This window comes from Mirounga leonina, unplaced genomic scaffold, assembly GCF_011800145.1.
Source record: "Mirounga leonina isolate KUSES-001 unplaced genomic scaffold, KU_Mleo_1.0 Mir_199, whole genome shotgun sequence".
Lineage (NCBI taxonomy): Eukaryota > Metazoa > Chordata > Mammalia > Carnivora > Phocidae > Mirounga > Mirounga leonina.
Genome location: NW_023270498.1, coordinates 4,641,261 through 4,663,536, shown reverse-complemented (window position 1 = coordinate 4,663,536; position 22,276 = coordinate 4,641,261). Strand labels below are relative to the sequence as shown.

Here is a 22,276-nt window from a genome sequence, read left to right as displayed (position 1 = left end):
CCCGGGGGGGGGGCGGGGGGCGCCCCGGATTGTTGCTATCCCGCCCGGCGGGCGGGGCGGCGCGGCGGGGCCGGGGAGTTTTTTTTTTGGGGGGGGGGGTTCCCCTCGTGGCCCCGTTACCCGCCGCCGGGGCCTAACACCAAGTTGTGGGCTCGCGGGTCAGCCGCCCGCCAGCCGTGGAAATGTGATAAGAGCCAGACCGTTCGCAGAAGGAAATTTCTGATGCAACTCTCCGCCGTCCCTGGTCGCCTCTCCAAACGCCTGCCTTGCCGCTGCCCTCGAGCATGTGCGTTATGGAAATTAGGGGTGTCCTCGACTTTTGATTGTGTTCGCCTTTTCTTGGGATTGGAAGAAACGCCGACTTTGTGTCATCTGCTCTGACCCAAACGGTGGGTAGCCACAGGTGACTCTGACCCGGTCCCGGATCTCCGCGACGCATTGGAAAGAAGGCTTTCCCTGCAAAGGTCGTAGCCACTTTCATTCAAGAGAGGTGCAGAGAAAAAGCCCAAACAAGTAGCGCTCGTGAGTAAATATGCATTATTGCACAACTTTCTCTGTGCCCCTGTTTACAAGGCCAGGCCCAGAACACTTTGTTTCCGAAAATGCTGATTCAGCCGTTTGCAGCCCCCGAGGTTCAGAAATGGTGCTCTATGTAACGTTTCGCTCAGTTTTACTAAGAACACATGTTGGTAGCGCAGCAACAGGCGTTGATCGGGGGTTTATGGCACAGAGCTGGTGATTTTTCGCCAGAGTGACCCAGCGTCCCCCTCTCTCTTTCCAAGAGGAGAAATAGGAAGAAGCCAGGTTTCTGTAAAGGAAGATGTGACTTATGGCAAAGGTGAGGTGTCTGGGGTGGGCGCGGGGTATGTTATTAAGGAGAACCTGAAAGCAAATGTGTTTCCAGGAATGATTCTAAATGACTGTTGTTTTGTTTTTTTCCAGTGTAAAATCTGAACTCTAGGATTACTGCACATGATACTTGAGTTTTATTGGGAACACTTGAAAGAGAAGGGCCACACAGGCCAATCCCCAGATTACAGGGAGGGAATGTGAGGACAGACAGAGTTACACACCCTGTGCGTGGCCTCTTGTAACTGAGAAGCCTAGCGCCTGATAGGCCTGTAACGTTTCACAGTGTAAGAGACTTGTTAGAAGCCTCCTTGCTTTCGTCCTCGCTGCTGATCCCCGTTTTGCAGGTATGGAAACTGAGGCTGCTGACCCCGTTTTACAGGTATGGAAACAGGCTCAGGAGGTTAATTGGCATGCTGGGGTCACATGGCCGGCAAATGATGGAGCTGTCACCGGGACCTAAGCTTTGGATTATTATTATTATTATTATTATTTTTTAGTCCTGTGTGTTTTATGCTTCTGCATGAGTCCATCTGCCTCTGAAAGAGAGAAGTGGTCCAGAGGAGGTTCCTCCTTCCAGCCACACATCTGGAGAAGTAGGAGGCTCTGTTACCACTCAGGGGGCTCCCCACCTTCCAGATTTCTGTCCTGTTGCCAGACCTTCCACTTCTGTACATTTATTTTGGGAGGAAACTTTGATGTCAAGAGTTCGATAGGGCAAGTTCTGTTTACGGGAATTTCAACAGCGTTTTAATAAAAGCTGTGCATCCCTAGAAGTCATCAGTTGCCCTTTCGCCTGTGGTCTGTACCACTTTTGGGCCAGTGTTGGGCTGGGCAGAATGCCTTACCTTTGTTAGCCGGGAACCCAGAGCGGGGCGGGTTCATGCCAGCTCCTTGTCTAGGGGTTTATTGGTGGTGGCCGTCAGGATCGGAACCCAGGGCACCCCCAGTGACTGCCCCACTGGAGAGAGCCGAAGTCAGAATCTGAGAGTGAGCACAGAACTTGGATTTTGACGGGGTGGCTGGTCTGAGACTTGACAAGGTACAGAAATCAAACTCCTGCTCCAACAGAGGCAGCTTTTGTGCCTTGGGCTTTGCCTCAGAGCTGTAGAAGAAATTCTGGCTTGGTATATCTGATAAAAGCAAATGCTTTGAAGGTGGCCTAATTTAAGGAACCTATTTTCTTGGAATTCTATCCGTCTCTGCAGGGGAAGAAAAACCCACACAGTGGTAGGATGTTTTTGAGCCAGGGTCAGAACTCAGAGCAGAGGGGTCTGTTCCATGCGGGGGGGGGGGGGGGGGGGGAGGAAGCTGGTGCATTTGCCGTGTGCGCAAAATCCCCCTGTCTGTTTCTCAGTCTGTTAAGCCAGTGTGGAATTGCGTGGGTTCGTGGGGGAAAAAATACTTGCCTTGTCTTTGCACTTAAGTAACCAGTCGTGTTCAAAATTTAAATAAAACTTTTTCTGCTAGTGAAGATTTTTTTTTTTCTTTAACCTGTCTTTATTTTTTGCTCAACTATCGAATTATGGGAAATTATGGAAGGAATTAAGACAGTGGAGTGACTTGGTGGGTGAGGCTTGGCAGACAGGGCACTTTGGGGATCTGGTAACCTACGTCCGAGGTCTGCGCGCTAATGGGTGTGGAACGCATCTCATCCTTGAGCGTCTGATCTGTGCTCGTATTTTAGCTGCAGGCTTCTGGGGAGCTGTCTGCTCCCCGCCTTCTCCCTCTGGTGGAGACATCTATCCCTCCACTGCCCTTCCTGGCTTGGAGGAGCTCTGAACTCCTCTCCATGGAATGGGCTTTTGTCCCTGCTCCTGGGGGTCACGGGCCCTATTAATTGGAAGGACATGAAAGCAGGGGAGCATAAAACCGGCAGCTCCTGGAAGGGCTGACCGCTCTTCCTTAATGATGGGAAGGGAGATGGTGTGACTGTCCTTTGAGATGGCAACCCAGAGAGCCCTGTCCCGGTGTGATGGAAGGATGTTGCAGAGGCAGAACCCTGAGCGGTTCGGACTTTCTGCTTTTGGGGTTCACCCACTCCAAGGGGATCTCCCTTTTTGCCCGTGCCGTGGCGGAGATGGCCTTGAGACTAAGGGGAGCCTCGCTGGCCCTATGTCCGGGTGGAAACAGGATGCCTGCCGGGTTCATCACCACTGGATGCCACTGGCGAAACTAGAATATTATTACTATTTTTCAGCCGTTGCATTCATATATGGACTTGACAGAGACCTTCCTTGATTGTTGAGATGCTCGATTTGAGGACTGGTTTGGGCCGGAGCCGCCAGAGTGGACGGTGTGTTTTGGCACCTCCTTTGGGAACGGGTGCTGGGGAGGAATCCCGCTCCCTTTCTGCTCTGCGCAGGGGAGTGGCCCGTGCTGACGTTCGCACGAGGACTGCTGCCCCAGTTTGACCCCGGGATCTCCTACTTCCTGGTGCTGCGAGCCTGCTGTGAGCCTGAGCAGGTTAACTAAGCTCATCGGTAAAACGAGAGCCAAAGGTGTGTTTACCGGCAAGGGCTGTTGGAGTTGTGTGACCCTCCGCGTGGTGGGTGACGCTCAGCGAGAGCCGGGACATGCCGCTTCTGTGCATACTCAGCCTTGCCTTTGAGTAGCTTGTGTGCTTGATGATCCTGCTTTCTATTAACCCACAAGGTCTGCTCGAAAGAGGCCTCCGCTTCTCATCCCTTTGCCTGCTGGTGCTTGGCGCGTGTTCGCTGCACCAAACCTTGTGGAACAACGGCCCATAAGCTGCTTTGAGCACCAGTCCCTGTAAGGATCCTTTTCTGGCCTGTAACACAGCAGCGGGAGCTCCTCACTGGTGGGGTTCCAGGAGTAAAGGTGGGTGGTGGAACGTAGATCTTACCTGGGGGCAAAGCGATTGCCCCCGGTGATAGTGAATAGCAGGCATCTGCAGCTGGTTCCCCGGGACCAGAAGGAGAGAGGCGCAGACCGGGGAGGTGCGCAGGCTCAGCTGGGCTGCAGGGTGAATGCAGGGAGACCCCTGTCCTCAGGCATGTGGGGCCAGGTGGCATCTATTCTCAGGACTCCGAGGTTGGTTGGTGTCTGGAGTCTACAGGGACACTTAGCCCGGCTGGGGCAGAAATGAGCATGGGCCCTTGGTCCTGCCGGGCTGACCGTGCCCCTGGGAAACGGCTCTGCGCGCTGCCCGAGGGCTGTGCCGGTGGGCGGCCCTGCCTCTCCCTGAGTCCTGGCTGGGTTTCCGAGCTGGGTCAATGGGCCCGGGCACCAGCCGCTGCAGTCTTGCCTAGTAACGTGGGCTCCAGAAGCACTTGGCTTGGAAAGAGCTTGATGTGTGCTGGCCCTCAGCGTTGCATCATTATTGCCCTTTGGAGCAGACCTGGCAGCTGGGACCCTTCCGTGTCATTGTCACCACAAATAGAACTGCAAGGTGACCGTGCTCTGTCTGGCCCCGTCTAGAGCTATCAGGTGCACCACGCTGGGGGGCCTCTGAAAATACAGAACCGTGGGTACCTTTTCTCTCGTCCTGTCACGTGGGGGCCACCAGTGAGGACCTCCCGGGCTACTGACCGACCACAAGTCACCTGGATCCCTCCTGAGATGCTTCTCGGGTTGCAGAGACCCTGCGGGCGCTCACGTCTCTGATGAGCTGGGCCTTTGGTTTGCTTCTTTATTCTCTTGCCTGTCAGCCCTGGGAGTGTCTTCTCCCCACCATTTTCGAGTCGAGACCGCCCCTTGATGTACAAACTTTTCTCAGGTCACGTATCTAATAGTGGTCATTTTAGGAATGCCTGCGTCAGAAGCTCATAGTGATCGGAAAGCTGCTACGAACTGAGGAACTTTTAAGTTCCAAAGTTTGTATGCTAGCCTCACGCGGACAGGAGGGCTCCTTTGGTTGAAGGACGACACCTTGCTCCATATCTGGGGTCCGGCTTGGAAATCTTGCCACCAGGTGGGAGGTTGAGCTGAGTGATATGGAGGGCCGGCTCAGCGTCCCCTGTGGCCCAGCTGCAGGCTGTGGTGTGTTCCCCAAGAGCCTTCAGGCTGCTTTTCCTAGGATGCTGTCCTCTCTTCTCCAAAATTCTGTGGACCTCGTGGAAACCCGGCTAGGATGTTTCTAGAGAAATATGAAGATGAGACTGCAGCCTACATCTCCTCAGTAGCATGTGGGAGCTTTGGAGGAAGGATATGGCAGGACGGGGCTCCGTGCCCCCCACTTGGACTGTGTCCACACCGCAAGCCTGGCCCTTCTCCCCACCCTGCGGCCTGCAGGGCTGTGGTGGGCGCAGGCAGCCTCCCCAGGTAGGGCCCCATCCCCTGCTCTCCTGGCCTGCCCCCCATACAAGGTCCCTCCATTTGCAGTGTCCCCCGGCTTCCTAATCCCTCAGCACCCAGGACAGACCGTTGTTAAATTTAGTTGGATTTTGTAATTAGAATGATCTATGTGTATAAACAGCTCCCCAGAAGTAACCAGGCTTAGTTTTTTTCTGTACATATTTATCCATATTTCTAAGCAGATGTCTCCCATTTCTCATAGGATTCTTTGACTTCCCTGCTTGGAAGGTGAGGGGTCCCGTCCCCCGTCTGTCCCGTCCCTGCCCTGCCCTTGTACATCCTGTCTCCCCGCTGACTCTTTTGGCGAGGTGGGCTGGACCATCACGCACTGCTGATGCTCTGGGGGCTGAGCCGTGAAGCTCCCCGTGCTCACTTCCCTATCTCTCCCGACACTGTGCTTTTCCTGGGAATGCTTTTGCACTTGCTTGGTAGTTCATGGACTTAGCACTCCCTGCCCTACCTGGCATCTTCCTTCCCCATCAACCTGGGGGTGCCCTTTGCCTTTCTCTAGGATCCCATGACTCTTTCCTCGTTTCTTCCCACAGTAGGATGGAGAACATTCCATGCTAGCTTCCAAAAATCAGGGTCCTGCCAGTTCTTGAGACCTTGTGTGTCTGAAAACATCCTTATTCTCCTCTCAAAGATACGGGTGTCCAGGTGTAGACTCCTAAACTGGAAATCGTTTTCCCTCAAAAATTTGAAGGATGCCGCTGTCTTTAGGCAGAATGGGGTTGAGAAGGAACCTACTCTGATTCTTGATTCTTGGTATGTAATCTTCTCAGTGGTTTTTTTTCTTTTTTCTTTTTTCCCTGTTTTTTCTTTTTTTTATGTCTAGAAGCTTCTGGAATTTTCTCTTTGTATCTTTGTTTGGAAATCCTTTGAAGAAGTGCCTTGTAGGGGGGTCTCCATCTATTGTGCAGGGTACAGCGAGGGTCCCTTCAAGCTGGAAACCCAGTTCCTTTGGGCATGGGACATGTTTTTGAATTAATTCTTTAATTTCCTTTCTTCCGCCTTTCCCCTTCTCTCTTTCTAGAGTGGCTTTTGTTTGTTAGGCTCTGGGACTGGTTCTCCAATTACTTCTATCTCCTGTTTTCTGTGTGTTCTGCTGTTCGGGGTTGTGCGGTATGTCAGGCTGACTTTTAATCCTTTCTATCGGATTTTAAATTTCTGTTTTAATTTTTAATCCCCAAGGACCTCTTCTCTGATTCTTTTCTTTCAGTAGACTTTGTTTTTCAGAGCAGTTTGTAGATTCACTGCAAAATTGAGCAGAAAACAGAGATTTCCTGTGTGCCCCTCCCCACCACAGACGGCCTCTCCCACCCCCAGTGTCCCCAGCAGAGCGGGGCATTTGTCAGTGAAGCTACAGTGACACTCCGTCATCACCAAAACTGATTATTTTTATTTTAATCGCATAACATTCTTGTTTCATAGATACGGTATTTGTTAAATTTTTAGGGGGGTATATTCGTTTGTTTTTTTTTCTTTTTCCTATATAGTTTCTTTCTCAAATTTTTACATTATTGTTTTAAAACTTTTCTACATATTTGTGCCTGACTTAGGCAGAAAGCAGAGCCTGTGACAGGCGAGAGCTTACAGGTGTGTTTTGTTTGGATATCCAAGCCTGGGGAAGCAGTGGTGAAGATGGGAGGGAGGCAGGAACGAGGGTGGTGTGTGACGGGAAGCTTCAGATTTTACTGTCCCCCCATAGTCCTGGGGCTGGGGCGGGCTGGAGAGGGTTTCATCTTCTGTTCCGTGCCCACCTCTGCCTGCCGGGCCGTGGGTGCGGGCCTCTGCGTGCTGGTGCAGGCCACGTGGGCAGGCCTTCCTCGTCCACGGGGCGTGTCGGGCCTGTGCCCTGGTGGTCGCCCCAGCAGTGGCCAGACAGGCTGAGACAGGTAAGGCTGACAGGGTGGGTCCGACCCACTCTGCTTGGCACCCCCGTCTTTCAGGTTCAAGGCTTTGCTCAGAGGTCTGGGCCCTTCTCTGCCAGCCTGCTTTCAGAGGCATCCCTGGGGAGCTGACGGTGGGCCTCAGGGGACCGCTGCCCGGCTGCCCCATTGTGTGGGGAGCCCCTGGTGCCCATGGCTCGGGACCTTCTTCCTCGGCTGGCTAGACTGTGTGCAGAAGCCTCTTTATTGCTGATGAGGCGGGCTGCTGCAGGCTCTGGGGACACTGGCAGTCCTGTGTCACCTGCCCCTCGCCCACCTGTGCCCAGCGTGGTCCCAGAGGCCCAGAGACCCGCCTGCTGCTTCTGGAAAGCAGCCCCGGTGTTCTGGTGGTGAGAGCAGGACATTTGCCTGGCTGATGGCTTTGGGGGAGGACATGGCTCCAGCTGGTCCTTAGACTGGAGTCAGTGCTCTTGTTTGGACCCTGTCCTTCCTGGGCCACCAGAGGTAAATGGGGGTTCTCCTTCCTGACACTTGCGGGCCTGGCTGCGCGCCTGGCTGTGTGTCTGCTTTCTGGCCGGGCGCCTGGCTCTTCTGCATCTTGGATTCAGCTTCCCCTGCTCCACTGCCTTTTAAAAGATGCCCTTCCTGTGGTCCCAGCGCAGCTGAGTGTGTGTTCAGTGGGTCATTTGGCCCGGCTTTTCTGGATCTGCTGCCGGGAGGTTTTACCTCTTGCTCTCCCGCACGCGCCTTTAGCTGGGAGCACTGGTATTTTTTATGGGGGGTGTGGCAGAGGAGGGCCCTTCTGTCCTGTGAATCACTCCTCTTCCCCAGGAGGCTGCAGGGCCTGTGAGATCAGGCGGAGGAGTTCACGGTGGGGTTGCGAGCAGAGGGCAGGGGGTGGACGGGACCCCTGCGCCTCCTTACCGCCCTTGACTGCAGAGGTGGGGTGGGGAGTCACCACAGAGAGCAGCAGGGCAGCCTCGAGTCTGGGAAGAAAGCGGGGTTCACCCCTGCCGGTGACTTGCTCTGTGCCTGGGGCAAGTTCATGTGTCTGCACTTTGATTTCTTCTGGAATTTCAGGGCTGGACTCTGTGCCTCAGTTTACCCTGCAGCATCTCCACCGTGGGGGTGCCCACTGTGGGCTTGAACACTTGGGTGGCGTGTGCGTCGCCTCCCAGCGGCAGCCCAGGCCATTCACGATCTGCCGGAACCGTGAGAAAGGCTCGCTGCCCATCGTTTTGGGTCGAACGCTCCACTCTTGGTCGGCTTTCATGCGGTCGACTTTAAGAAAATCCTGAGAGCGCATGGTCCTGGTCGCCTTGGATCCCTCCCCGTCGGGTGAATATGCGCTGTCTTCCCCGAGCCCTCTGGGAGTCAGAGGATCCGAGGCCGCCCGGCCGCTCCTTCCCGGGAGCTGCACTTGGTGCTTCTTCCTTTGTCTGAACACAGCGTCCCGGTGGGCTCCCCAGCTCCCTGCTCCCTTTCCTAGTGTGGGTGTGGTGGAGTGGCTCAGTGTCAGAGTCGCTTCCAGGTGGTCCTTACTGCCCTCCGCAGCTCCCAGCTCCTGCTGCCATGTCCCCGATAGACCGGAGGGTGGCGTGCTCACTGGCTCTGTGGCCTCGTGTGAGTTACTTATCGCCAGGCCGGTGAGGGCCGTGTGCGCGTGCGCACGCGCGCATCCGCATCCCGGGCCTAGCGCGCAGCCCGCGCTCCGTGGGTACCCTCTGTTCGCTTTGTGCCTTCGGCTTCAAGAGGTAGCGTCCCCCTTCCTGCTGTTCTTGCACTGACATTCTGGAGAGGGGTGGGAGTGACCCTGGCAAACCAGACCTGGCCGCCCCTGGTGCTCACCGCCCCCCCCCCCCCCCCCCCCCCGGTGGAAAGAGCGGATGTGCTGTCCCGTGTCTGACTCGTGGTGGGCCTGGCATTCCTCCAGCCCAGTCTCACGCGTGGTCTCACCGGTGGATGACGGGGATGTTGTGTTTCCGTGAGCAGTGTATGCCCTTGCCCATCAGAGTGGAGGTGGCCGCAGTGGGAGGCCGTGGGGCCGCGGAAGGAGCAGAGGGTTTCTTTTGGATTGCCGTGAGAACCAGGGCTTGGGCAGTGGAGGTTCTCACTGAAGCCTTCGGGCCTGACCCGGTCACATGGGCCTGGGGGTCCCAGGTACCTGGACCAGGCTATGCTTCTCCCCCTTCTTCAGAATGCCATCCCCTTGAAGCAGAGCAGTGTGGGGCCAGACCTGTGCTATAGGGTCCTCTGGGCACATGTGAAGTGGTAGGGGTGGGTCTCATTGTATGTATTTCGGAGGCAGGGCAGTATCCCACCCTTGCCAGGATGGCTTCCTTACTTCTCCATGATCGAACACGTCAGGCTGTGTCTGTGGGTGCTAAGGACACCAGGACCTGGTGTTCTGCACAGAAGTTCCCCGGTGGGGACGTAGCTCTGTGGCCTGTGCCCCAGCTGGTCTCCCACTCTGTGCGTTCTGCCCTGAGCCTTGTCTCCAGAGCTGTGCACTGTGCGGTCTGCGCCCTAGCCCGGTCTTCCACGCTGCGCGCTGTGCGTCCTGCGCCCCAGCCGGGTCTCCCACGCTGCGCGCTGTGCGGCCTGCTTCCCAGCCCCGGTTTCCCACGCTGCGCGCTGTGCGGCCTGCGTCCCAGCCCATTTTCCCACGCTGCGCGCTGTGCGTCCTGTGCCCTAGCCGGGTCTCCCACTCTGCGGGTTGTGCGGCCTGCGCCCCAGTCCTGGTTTCCCACGCTGCGCTCTGTGCGGCCTGCACCCCAGCTCCCCCAACCCGGTGTGCCATGCTGCGCACTATGCGGCCTGCGCCCGAACCCCATCTCCCACTCTGCATGCAGCGACCCCGTGTGGTGGGTCTGGCGTAGCCAGTGCCGCACTATGGATGTGGATGCACTGGGGACCAGCCCTGCAGTGTGGCCGCGTGGTCCTCATGTACATGCTGTCCGGGAAGGGCCAGTCCTGGGTGATCGGTAAAGGAGCCAGTGGTCAGCCGCTTGTTGGTCTCGCTGTGCGTTTTGGTGGCCCAGGGGCTCAGAGGGGCTGCGTGTTCTCAGAAGCGCTGCCCCCAGCCCCATGTCCTGCTGGTCCCCCGAGTCCAGGATCCTGTAGCCTCTGGGTGTTAGCTGTAAGCTGTCGGACTCGGTGTTATGTAACCGTTTCTAACTTAATTGTTTAATATGTAACAAGTAATAACTGTACCTAGATAAACCTGTCCACTATCTCTTAGCCAAGTGGTGGGCAGTGGGTGTGGGAGCCAGCTGGAGAAATGAACAGATAAGGGTTTCCAGGGGGAAACTGGACCTTTTTCTCTGCTTAGGACAGATACCGAGGCTTGTCTGGACTTCTTTTATACCTCAGCGACAATATATAGCCGGGTAGAAAAGCCCGGGATAGACACAGCTTGTCACATTGCCCCTTGCTCTCCAAATCCGCCTCCTCCCTGGAGCGAACCTATCTGACGAGTAGGGTAAGGTGTGAGATGTTGGGGAGATTTCACACGCTTGAATTAGCTTAGCCGATCGCTCCAAACACAGGTGGGACTTCCTTGCCCTCGCTCTTAGAACAATCAGATCACCTGTTTCACGCGGTGATTGCCCCTTTGATCATCTGCCATTTGTCGGTTGATGGCAGGAGTCCCTGCCAGGCTGTTGACAGAGGTTTTGTTGGAGGTGCCCACACATAGCAGCTATTGTCTGTAGAGGCTGCCATCTGTGGGACTGGACGTCTCATTCCCCCCCTGAGCGAGGAAGAAGCGGTCGCCTTCCCTCACGGTTCTCTGTAAGTGTGAAAGGTGCCTTCCCTCACAGTTCTCTTAAGTGTGAAAGGTGGCGAGTGACAGCCGGGATTTGACGGGTGGTGGGCCCGAAGTGCTGAGCCTCGGAGTCTGGTTACAAGTCACCGTGAGACCAGGCCCTGCCTTTCGTCTAATGCATGTCTCTGCTTCTGTGCCATTTGCTGGTTGTCCCTGTGTGTAGGGGGAGAAGGTGTCACATGCCCACCCTTTAGCCTGGGACCCACGAGCTCTATGTGTTGGGTGGGGACAGGGGGTGGGCGTGGGAGGACTTGTTGGTTTTCCTCTCCTCTGGCACTCGAGAGCGTAAAGCTGGTAAAGACCCACAGAAGAAGACTTAGTCCGGATTTGGGGTGCCAGGCAGCCACACGGGGAAGCACGGTTGTGGGCGGTGTTAGTGCACAGCGGACTCGGGGGGCTCGCTGCTGTGCCCCGTGCCCCTGAAACAGGGATGGGACTCACTGCCTTGTAGGACGGAGAGGGGGGCATGTGCTAACTGGCGCGGGACGCAGTCCACAGCATTCGTGGTGATTTCACTATTGCTTTGACGGGAAGTTAGCGGGATTCCAGAATGGTGGAATGAAAGTGTGAGTTAGGTCGTTGCATTTTCTAAGGCTGCCAGTCACTCCTTGAGCCATCACGGAAGCGCCACCCAGACCTGGGTTTCTGAGCTTTTCAGAGAACTTCTTTTGGATTTCTGCTACAGTCTAATTCACTGATGCTCAACCTTGGTGGTCCCACCAAAGCCGGGCAGCCTCTTTAGGTGTGGACTCATGATGCAGTAAAAATGCCTTAGGAAAGTCCGCGTGGACCAGAACGGGTGTACCTTCCTTTCAGACGGGAGGTGATACCCTGATAATGCCTGGGTGGAGGGATGGCTAGGAGAGAGCAGGGTTTTTCTTTTTCTTTTTTTTTTTTTAAAGATTTATTTATTTATTTGAGAGAGCGAGAATGAGAGAGAGTACATGAGACGGGGGAGGGTTAGAGAGAGAAGCAGGCTCCTCGCTGAGCAGGGAGCCTGATGCGGGACTCGATCCAGGGACTCCAGGATCATGATCTGAGCCGAAGGCAGTCGCTTAACCAACTGAGCCACCCAGGTGTCCCTTGAGAGCAGGGTTTTTCAAGCGGTGACCTCTGAACCTCCCCCAGGCCTTGCCCCGATCCATGAGACCTACTTGCAGAGCTGGGATCTGGAATCCCACATCTTGTAAAGCAGCCAGGTGATTCGTATGGGTCCACAGCTCGAGCAGGGATGCTTGGTTCAGAAGTCACCCCAGCTCAGGAGCAGTGTTCCGGGCTTGGGACCACCAGTTGGGTCAGAAACTTGGCAGCTCCCACCTGCCAGAATTATTGCCTAATCAGAAGGTCAAGGGCAGAGCCCTGGGGGTTGGCGGTAGGGCAGTCTGAGCCCTGTGGACCCTGGGGGTCTGGGAGAGCATGTGACAGGAGGCCCTTCTTGTTTCTGTGTTTTACCAGACTTAACAAAAAATGCTGGCCTAGTCCCAAGGCTCCCCCAACCCCACCCACGCGGGCCACAGAAGCACGCCTGGCAGTTGACAATGGCCACACATCACATCCCAAATCAACATGATGCACCGTATTTACTCCTATTTCATAGAATTCATGGGGGTTGGAAGTGACTCACAGAGTCCTAACCCCTCCCAAACCTTCCAAGTACCTGAACCCTTTCCACGAAGGCTTATTCTGATGGATTCGGTAAAAATATTCCCCGTCCCTCCTCCCACGTGGAGTGGGCTTTGTTCCTCCCCAGGCTGGTAGGGGCTGCATTAGGGGGACACGGGATGCAGTGACTCCCATTAGGGGGCCAGCAGGTGTGTACTGAACCCGTTTGCTTCTCCTTTGCCTTTTGTCCTCTGTCTCCTGGGGCAGGGAGTCCAGGACTGTCCAGAACTTTCCCGGTCTGTGGGGAGCTGAGCTCCAGATGCTCCCGGCTCTAGTCTTCTATCAGGGAGGGAAGGCCATCCTGAGCGCATGAATGGGACCTCTAGGTCCCCGCCTGTGCTCTTCCTGCTCATCGCGGTTAACTTCTCTGCAGAATGGTGCTGGCCGCTCGGCTCTGGCTCTTTGCCTTCACCGCCAAGGGCTGGAAGCTCTCAGCACCTGTTGGGGCACTCAAGTGGGAGAAGGGCTGTAGGAGTGCGCTGGATGGGTTTGCACAAGGACCCTGGGAGCCACTCACCCAGCAGGTGCATGCTGCCGTCCCACTCCCCTGAGAATAGTGACGTCCCTGGAGGAAGGGACAGCGAGCAGAGGGGTGGCTCAACGATAAAGGAGTGACCCAAATGGATTTTACACTTGTTTTCCTGGAGGGAGCTGGCAAGCGTCAGTATTGACAAAGGTTCAGGATTAACAGTGTCCGAAAACCGTACTCAAACTGCAACGTGTGCGTGAGTCGCCCGGGATCTCGGGACCAGGCCCGTTCCAGTTCGGTGAGTTGGAGGCGCGCTTCACGTGCTGAGGTCTTCATACGTTTGTCCCATTCTCTATTTGGTTTCTTCTCTAAAAATCTCTGAAAAGGCTGCTTGACGCTGTGAGAGGAGAGCTCTTATTACTCATGCTATTACTTAATCTAGGGCATCTGCCGGAAAATTTTCAGCCGTTGGCCCTCCGTGATTGTAAGTGGCATTCTTAAATGAAGCGTCCACACTTTACTCCATTATTAAATATTTGCCCAGAGTCCCACTTTGACATTTACTTGGATTCTGTGGGTTTTATTCGGTGGTTTCTCTTGTGTTTCGGATGAAAGAAAAAAGTTGGAAGCCTTTGGAATCTTGCAGGGTCTGGAAGCCCTGCCTGTCTTCATCGTAGGAGTGCAGGATTGGTGTCCCATTGAGCTTGTAAGCCCTAGGGCCACAAGCAGTGGGAGAGCCCCCGCTGGTGTCCCTAGCCTGAGCTCTGCCCTCTGGGGGAAGCTAGGGCAGGGTTGTTGCTCCCCGTAAGGGCGGGTGACATGGGAGTAGCTTCTGTCTTACTCACTTGGGAGTCTGTTCTGTGTGGCAGGCTGCGCCTTGGGCACCTGCTCTTCATCGTTCCACCTTTTGAAAAAAACCCCCACCGAAAGCTTTCCTGGGATCGTGGACCCTTTGGAATGTTTGTCTTCTTGCCTGTTCTTGTTGCTCAGCACAGACATTGATGGAGCCCATGGGGCTTTGGACGCTGTTCCTTTGTCAGCCTTTATCAAGAGTCTCCCGCGCTTGTGGTGATGTTGGACAGCCTTGTGCTTTCCCGAGGGCTAATAGACGCCGCAGAGCTAATACTCCTTGGCCAGATGTGCTTAGAAATGTCAGGGTAGATAAAGCTCGTTTCCCGTGGCAGAACTTTCAGAAAATTCAGTTCGACACTCCAAGGAGACGGTAAATTATGGTGGTTCGAAATTTGGTGGGGGGGTGGGGGGGCACAGTACACTTTTGGGCTGATTGCATCACAGGGCTCGTCTTTTATAGAGTTCTTTCTTTAAAAAAAAAAAACAACCCAGCTTTATAGAGATATAATTCACATACTACACAGTTTACCCAATTAAATTTAAAGTGCACAAGTCAGTTACAATGAGTATATGCACAGATCTGTGCAATTAGTGTGTGTGTGTGTGGGTGTAGATACATGTAATATATATGATACCCAGTTACTATACTCACAGGTATGTGCAACTAGCATGAGTCAGTTTTATTTTATTTTTTTTAAGAAATTTTTTTATTTATTTAGAGCATGAGCAGGGAGAGGGAGAGGGAGAATCTCAAGCGGGCTCTATGCTGAGTGCAGAGCCTGTCCCCGGGCTTGATCCCATGACCCTGAGATCCTGACCCGAGCCGAAATCAACAGTTGATCACTCAACCGACTGAGCCACCCAGGCTCTCTGAACCACCAGTCAATTTTAGAACAACTCGAGACTTCACGAGGAAGCCTCTGCTCTCTGGTTATAATTCTCATTCCGTCACCCCCGCCACCCCTCAGCAACCACTAACCTGTTTTCTGTCTCTATAGATTTCCCTGTTGGGGATATGTCTACGAATGGGTTCATATGGTATGTGGTTTTTGGCTTGGCTTCTTTCATTTAGTGTCATGTTTTCAAGATTCGTCCGTGTTCTGGCAGCTGTTGGTACTTCATTCCTTTTTATGGCTGAACAACATTCTCTTGTATGTATACACCATCTTTTTTGTTTATCCATTCAACTGCTGATAGGTATTTGGATTCTTCTTACCTTTTGACTTCTGCAAATAGTGCTTTTACAAACATCGGTATACAAGTACCTGTTTGAGTCCCTGCTTTCAGATTTTTTTTTTTTTTTTTTTTGGTGCATACCTAGATGCAGAATTGCAGGATCTTTTTTTTTTTTTTTTAAGATTTTATTTATTTATTTGACAGAGAGAGACACAGCAAGGGAGGGAACACAAACAGGAGGAGTGGGAGAGGGAGAAGCAGGCTTCCCGCGGAGCAGGGAGCCTGATGCGGGGCTCGATCCCAGGACCCAGTGATCATGACCTGAGCTGAAGGCAGACACTTAACCAACTGAGCCACCCAGGAGTCCCTTTATTTATTTATTTAACAGAGAGAGCGAGAGAGGGAACACAAGCAGGGGGAGTGGAGAGGGAGAAGCAGGCCTCCCGCTGAGCAGGGAACCCTATGCGGGGCTCGATCCCAGGCCCCTGGGATCATGACCTGAGCTGAAGGCAGACGCTCAACGACTGAGCCACCCAGGTGCCCAAGAATTGCAGGATCTTATAGTAATCCTGTTTTTAGTGTTTCTGAGGAACCGCTGTGCTGTTTTCCATAGTGGCTGCACCATTTTGCATTCCCATCTGCAGTGGGCAAGCATTCCAGTCTCTCCATGTCCTCATCAATACTTGATATTTCCCGATTCTTTATATTTCTGCAAAATATGTTGGTGGGATTTTGACAGGGAGAGCATTGTATCTGTAGGCTGTTTGGACAGTGCTATCAAGTCTTCCAATCCATGAACACGAGGTATATTGTCTTATTACGTCTCTTCTTTGTATTCTTTTTTCTTTTTTTTAAGATTTTATTATTTGAGAGTGAGCAAGAGAGAGAGCATGAGAGGGGGGAGGGACAGAGGGGGAGTGAGAAGCAGGCTCCCCACTGAGCAGGGAGCCTGACACGGGGCTCGATCCCAGGACCCCGAGATCATGACCTGAGCTGAAGGCAGATGCTTAACCGACTAAACCACCTAGGCACCCCTAGGTCTTCTTTGTGTTCCTCTAGCAACATTTTATAGACTTCAGTGTTACAAGTCTTTCACCTTTGGTTAAATTTATTCCTAATTATTGTTCTTGATGCTACTGTAAATGGAATTATTTTCTTAAATTTCATTTTTGGATTGTTCGTTGTATATAGAAAAACAACTTGAGGGTGCCTGGGTGGCTCAGATGGTTAAGCGTCTGCCTTCGGCTCAGGTCATGATCTCAGGGTCCTGGGATCGAGTCCCGCATTGGGCTCCCTGCTCCTTGGGAGCCTGCTTCTCCCTCTGCCTCTCATGAATAAATAAATAAAACCTTTAAAAAAAAAAAAAAAGAAAACTTGATTTTTTATCCTGTGACCTTCATGAATTTATTATTTCATTCTAATAGTTTTGTGTGTATCTGCAAACTTTATAGAGTTTTCTGCATATAAAGTCCCATCATCTGGGAGTAGAGATAACTTTAGTTTTTTCTTTGCGATTTGGATACCATGCATTTATTTTTCTTGCCTAATTGCTCTGGCTAGAGTTTCCAGTACTATGTTGAATAGAAATGATGAAAGCAGGCCTCCTTGACTTAGCCTTTTTTTTTTTTTTTTAAGATATTATTTATTTGAGAGAGAGAACGAGTGAGCAGGAGCTGGGGGGAGGGACGGGGGGAGGGAGAAGCAGGCTCCCACTGAGCAGGGAGCCCACTGTGGGGTTCCATCCCAGGACTCTGAGATCATGACCTGAGCCGAAGGCAGACGCTTAACTGACTGAGCCACTCAGGTGCCCCCTCCTTGACTCATTCTTGATCTTAGAGGGAAAGCTTTCACTCTGTTGCCTTTGAGTCTGCTGTTAGTTGGGGATTTTTCATATGAGAAAAATTTTTTGATGGTTAGAGTTTCCTTTTGCTATCATCTGGATGTTTGGTGTCCTCCCCAAATTCATTATGTTGAAATCCTAGTAGGTGGGGGCCTTCAGGAGGTGATTAGGTCATGAGGGTGGAGCCCTCAGGAATGGGATTAGTGCTTTTGTAAAAGAGATCCCACAGAGCTCTCTAGCTTCTTCTGGCCTGTGAAGGTACAATGACAAGTCTGTGACCTGGAACAGAGCCCTCCCTCGATAATGCTGGTATGCTGCTCTTGGATTTCCAGCTTTCGGAACTGTGAACAATAAGTTTGTGTTCTTTATAAACTGCCCACCATGTGGCACTTTGTCATAGTAGCCTGAACGGACCAAGACATCTTCTGTTCCTGGTTGAGTATAGCATGACAGAGTGATGAATTCTGTCAAGGGCTTTTTCTTCGTCAAGTGAGATGATCATGTCAGTTTTTTTCCATTTATTCTATTAATGTGGTATGGTCTCTTGATTGGTTTTTGTAGGTTGAACTTTCTCTGCATTTCTTGAATAAATCCCACTGGTCAGTTGTGTCATCCTTTTAATCTACTACCGAAGTCGGTTTACCAGCGTTGCGTTTTGTTGAGGATTTTTGCATCAGTGTTCATCAGTGATACTGGTCTATAGTTTCCTTGGAGTGCGTATTTACTCATTTGACAGAGAGAGAGAGAGAGAGAACACAAGTGGGGGAGTGGCAGGCAGGAGGGAGCAGGAGAGGGAGAAGTGGGCTCCCCACTGAGCAGGGAGCCCGACACGGGACTCGATCTCAGGACCCTGAGATCATGACCGGGGCCGAAAGCAGACGCTTAACAACTGAGCCACCCAGGTGCCCCAATTGTTAAATCTTTTGGATGGATTGACCCCATCCTCAATATAGAATGTCCTTCTTTGTCTTTCTGAGAATTTTCACTTTAAGTACATTTTGGCCGATGGTGGTATAGCTATCCCAACTCTCTTTTTGTCACTGTTAACATGAAATAATCTTTTTCCGTCTTTTCACTTGGAACCTGATTGTGTCTTTTGTTCTAAAGTGAGTCTCCTGGAAACAGCATATTGTTGGATTATGTGTCTTTATATTTTTCCATCCTGCCAATCTCTGCCTTTTGAGGATTTAATTTATTTACATTTAAATTACTGATAATGGCCATTTTGCCAATCTTTGTGTGCTTGGGGGTCGTGTACATCTTACAGCTTGTTGTCCTTCGTTTCTCTAGAATCTTCTCTTATAACTAATGCTTTAAGGAAGGCTGCCTCGATGTGAACGTTTGTAGAGTAAGTTATATTTAGAAGAACCTTTTACAAAGCACTGAAACTTGTATTGGTCGTTAACGGTGCTCTTGATAGCGTAATCTTGCAGTTGCTATGCTGGATAGCGGAGAGGTGTTTGCATTTTCTAGCTGACTCCAGAAACTGCTTGGACAAGACACCCTGCTGCTGCTTGAGAAGGAGGGGGTGGTGGTGGATTCCTGGCACTGAGCTTACCTGGCTTGCCTCTGACCCTGCCTTTGACCCTCAGGACAACCCTGCAAGCGAGGGAGAGAGTCTTCCTTCTATGGATGGGGAAGTGGGAGACCTCCTGGTCACAGGCCTCATTCAGGGTCAAGCAGGCGTGAGTGGATGGAAGGGTTAGACTTGTCCTCACAGAGCTTTGGATCCCAAGTCCCACGTTCTTTGTTCCCCTGAGAAGGGAGAAGGGAGAGGTGGTGTGTTCCCACCAAAGGCCCACCTGCTTGAATGACTGGGGATGTGTGTGATAAGAGGAAGGACTTCATCCACGCATGTTGTTTCTTTGCTCAGCATTTTAAAGATTTTATGTATTTGAGAGAGAGAGAGCGTGTGAGTGCATGAGCAGGGGCAGAGGGAGAGGGAGAAGCCGACTCCCCACTGAGCGGGGAGCCCCACACGAGGCTCGATTCCAGGACCTTGGGATCCTGACCTGAGCCGAAGGCGGATGCTTAACTGACTGAGCCACCCAGGCGTCCCACTCTCTGCATTTTAGATATCAAAGGCAAATTCATTTCACAGTGCCTGGCACATAGCAGGTCTTCAGCAAACACTTAATTTCCTTTCCCTGGGGGAGTTTTGTAGGAAAGATCCTGGGTACTTGACAGTCCCTGGTCTTGGATTCAGAATGATCTAGAAGCAGTGAGGTTCGGGAACACAGGCAATCCTATTTTGCCCTGTGCTGTCACGTGGTAATCCATCTGCCTTTGCTCTCAGGTGTGGTGGCTGCCTCCTAGTTTTGAGTGTGGCCGCCAAGGCCTTGGGTTTGGAGTGGCCTTTTGGAGGCAGGGAACTGATCTTGTACCAGGCCTCGCACGATTGTACTCCTTTTTTATTTCTCTCAATGTTCGAGGTCGTTGGACGGTTACGAAGGTGGAGGTCGTCACCTGAACGGATGTACGTCTGCGTGGCCATCTCACTTAGCCTCCGTTCCTTCTGGTGTCAAGTTTCGGGCACACACGTGCCACCTGAATTCATTTGACTTTTTAGGTACCTCTCGGTCCGTTTGGGCCTGCAGCGGAGAGCGCGGTAAGCTCGGGGCACTGGTGTCTTTCCCCTTGCACGGTAGTGCGTCCTTATGGATAGAAATAACAGGCGTTACGAAGGCCCTTGCCCCATTTAGCAGAGTCAGTCTTACGTTCTCAGGTCAGAAATAGATCCTCTTTTCCCTTAAGCGTGTGCTCAGTCCTGGGAGGTAATCCTGCAGCGGGCGAGAGAGTGGGGTGCTGTTTTCCCCGGGAGACACCGTGTCCCTCCCTGTCCCGCACAGCGTGTCCCTTCCGGCTGTGGGCTCTGGTCTCCCATGTTGGACAGTTTAAACCCAAGGAGAGCAGCAGCTGGGACCAACATTATGGAGAACGTGTCTGGGTGGAGATCTCTGCAGGTGCCCTGGGTGCCCTGAGCTCAGTGTCAAGTTCAGGCCCAGGTTTCTCACGGGAGAGGCGGAGGGCAGATGGTGACACTCTGCAGTGCAGGAGCCCCCGGGGAGGCTGCCCATCCTGCAGAACTCTGCTAGAAAACTGGAAATACTGGACGTGTGACATTTTCTCTCTGACTGTCCCTGTTTGGTGGCTTATTCAGGAGGCAGGGAAGAATGCTTCTGAATGCTTCCAGGTGTGCATCTTGCCAGAGTCCCACAGGACAGGCCTTTGGGGAGCACAGTTGAGCAATTACTCTTCAGAGGTGACGACCCTTGGGCTCCCCACCTCGGATCTGCCCCCGCCCCCGCCCCCGAAGGGAGTGCCCTCATTTATTTTCATGGCCCTGTCTCAGGTGAACAGTTCTGAAACCCACTGTCGTTGTTCATGAAATCTTTCCTGATTGACCGAGTCTCTGAGGGCTCTTGTTCCCCAAGAGCCTTGGTTTGCTATGTGAATGTGGTTGGTGGTGGTGCAGCCTGTCCTGGGGGCCTGTCCAAGCCCAAGTCCTGAGTGCCAGGGGAGGCCGCGGTCCCGGGGGCATCCCCCTTACCTCCTGGGGCTGCTCGGGCCGTGGAGACTGTGGGCCTCACAGGTTTGCTCCCAGGACCCGCTTCACACCCTTAAAAGTGACTGGTGACCGTACAGAGCTTGTGTTTTTGTGACTGTGCATATTGATCTTTGCTGTTGCAGAAAACAAAGACACATTTACAAAATATTTATTCCTCCATAAAAAGAAGAATAAATCGGGGTTGCCTGAGTGGCTCAGTCGTTAAGCGTCTGCCTTCGGCTCAGGTCATGATCCCAGGGTCCTGGGATCGAGCCCCGCGTCGGGCTCCCTGCTCCGTGGGAAGCCTGCTTCTCCCTCTCCCGCTCCCCCTGCTTGTGTTCCCTCTCTTGCTGTGTTTCTCTGTCAAATAAATAAATAAAATCTTAAAAAAAAAAAAAAAGAACAATAAATCTGTTATATGTAAACATAAAGGCTATGTCTTAAGAAAAAAATAGCTGTGTTTTCAAATTAAAAATGTAATGAGAGTGTCGTCATTTTACATTTTGTAAATCCCTTTAAGATCCGGCTTAACAGAAGGTGCCTGGGTTCTAGAACCTGCTTCTGCATTCAGTCCCACGTCCTGTGGCCTCCAGGACACCCCAGCGTGCACTCGGGAGGGAGAGGCCCTGGGTTAGTATCCTGAAGGTGGTTTTGATGTTGCCCTTGGCATGTGAGGTCGGTCAAGGTCGGGGCTCCTGTGAGAGACTGCTGCAGGTGGAGATGCAGATGCGGGGTGCGGCAGGGGTGCTGGGATGCTGGGGCCTCTCCCTGGTGATGGCCCTGTGGCTCATCTCTGTGTCTCTCGTGTCCTTTGTAGTGTAGGGACACCGTGAAGATGGCCCTTAGTTGTTGAGCGCCAGATGAGGTGGGGAGCCCAGGTCTTCTGTCTTCCGGTGTATTCGTGTACTTTCCGGGGCTGCGATACGGATGCGGTGGGGAGATGCTAGTGCCCCCTCGATGTGCATTCACTGAGGGGTCAGCTTGGGAGCGGGATGTGGATAGAAGCTCTGTGCAGCCCAGGTCCAGGGCTGTGAGCCGTCGTGGCGAGGGGCTGGCTGCCCAGACTGTAGGGCAGAGCTCCTGGCCACCGTCCTGTTTCCCCACGGGAAACTCAAGTGTCTGCAGAGGAATCTGAGACGGGTATCACACTGAGCACCCCCCAGAGCGCTTCGGAACAGGAGTGAGACCGGCACTTTGTCCTGGAGGCACAGAAGGTAAGCTGACAGGGGAGAGGGGCAGAGTGACCCAGCTCTGTCCCTCCTCTGACCTGGCCAAGCTGCCCACGGAAGGCCCGGGGCCCCCAGCCTTAGCCAGCACTCAGACCCAGAGCCTCGGAGCCGGGGCGGGTGAAGCCAGCCAGGAGCTCACCGTGCGGATGGACAGACTCCAAGCAAAGGGTGACGTGGTCCTGGCTCTGCGACCTGTTTTTCTCTCTCAGCTTACACTTTTTATTCACAACGCATCTGATGCCAGATGTCAGCCCTCCAAGTCTCCACACACCAGCGGGGGTGTCCTGTAATTCCGTGCGGTTCCGACCCTGCCCCCTCCCCGCCCAGGCCATAGGGCTCAAGACTGCGCCAGAAAGGGGCCCCCACTACAGATGCCAGCTGAATCCCAGGCCCCCATACTTCTGACCAGATGAATATAGGATGGGGATGCGACCCTCTTCTTAGTTTGATAGTTTGCTAGAATGGCTCCTGGAATTCAGGAAGGTACTTTACTTATATTTGTAGGTTTGTGATAAAGGCTACAACTCAGCAATGGCCAGATGGAAGAAACACATAGAGCAAGGTGTAGGTAAAGGGGGGCACGTGGACCTTCCATGTTCTCCCCGGGGGCTCCTAGCACC

General features: G+C 53.0%; 1 protein-coding gene across 1 annotated transcript in view; it reads left to right on the top strand.

The window, feature by feature from the left end:
• The first annotated feature begins 125 nt into the window (after positions 1 to 125).
• GRB10 (growth factor receptor bound protein 10) overlaps positions 126 to 22,276 on the top strand; it is a 173,260-nt gene continuing 151,109 nt past the window's right edge. Inside the window, exon 1 of the mRNA XM_035026488.1 lies at positions 126 to 522. The gene's annotated coding sequence lies outside the window, so the exon portion shown is untranslated. The remainder of the gene's footprint in view (positions 523 to 22,276) is intronic.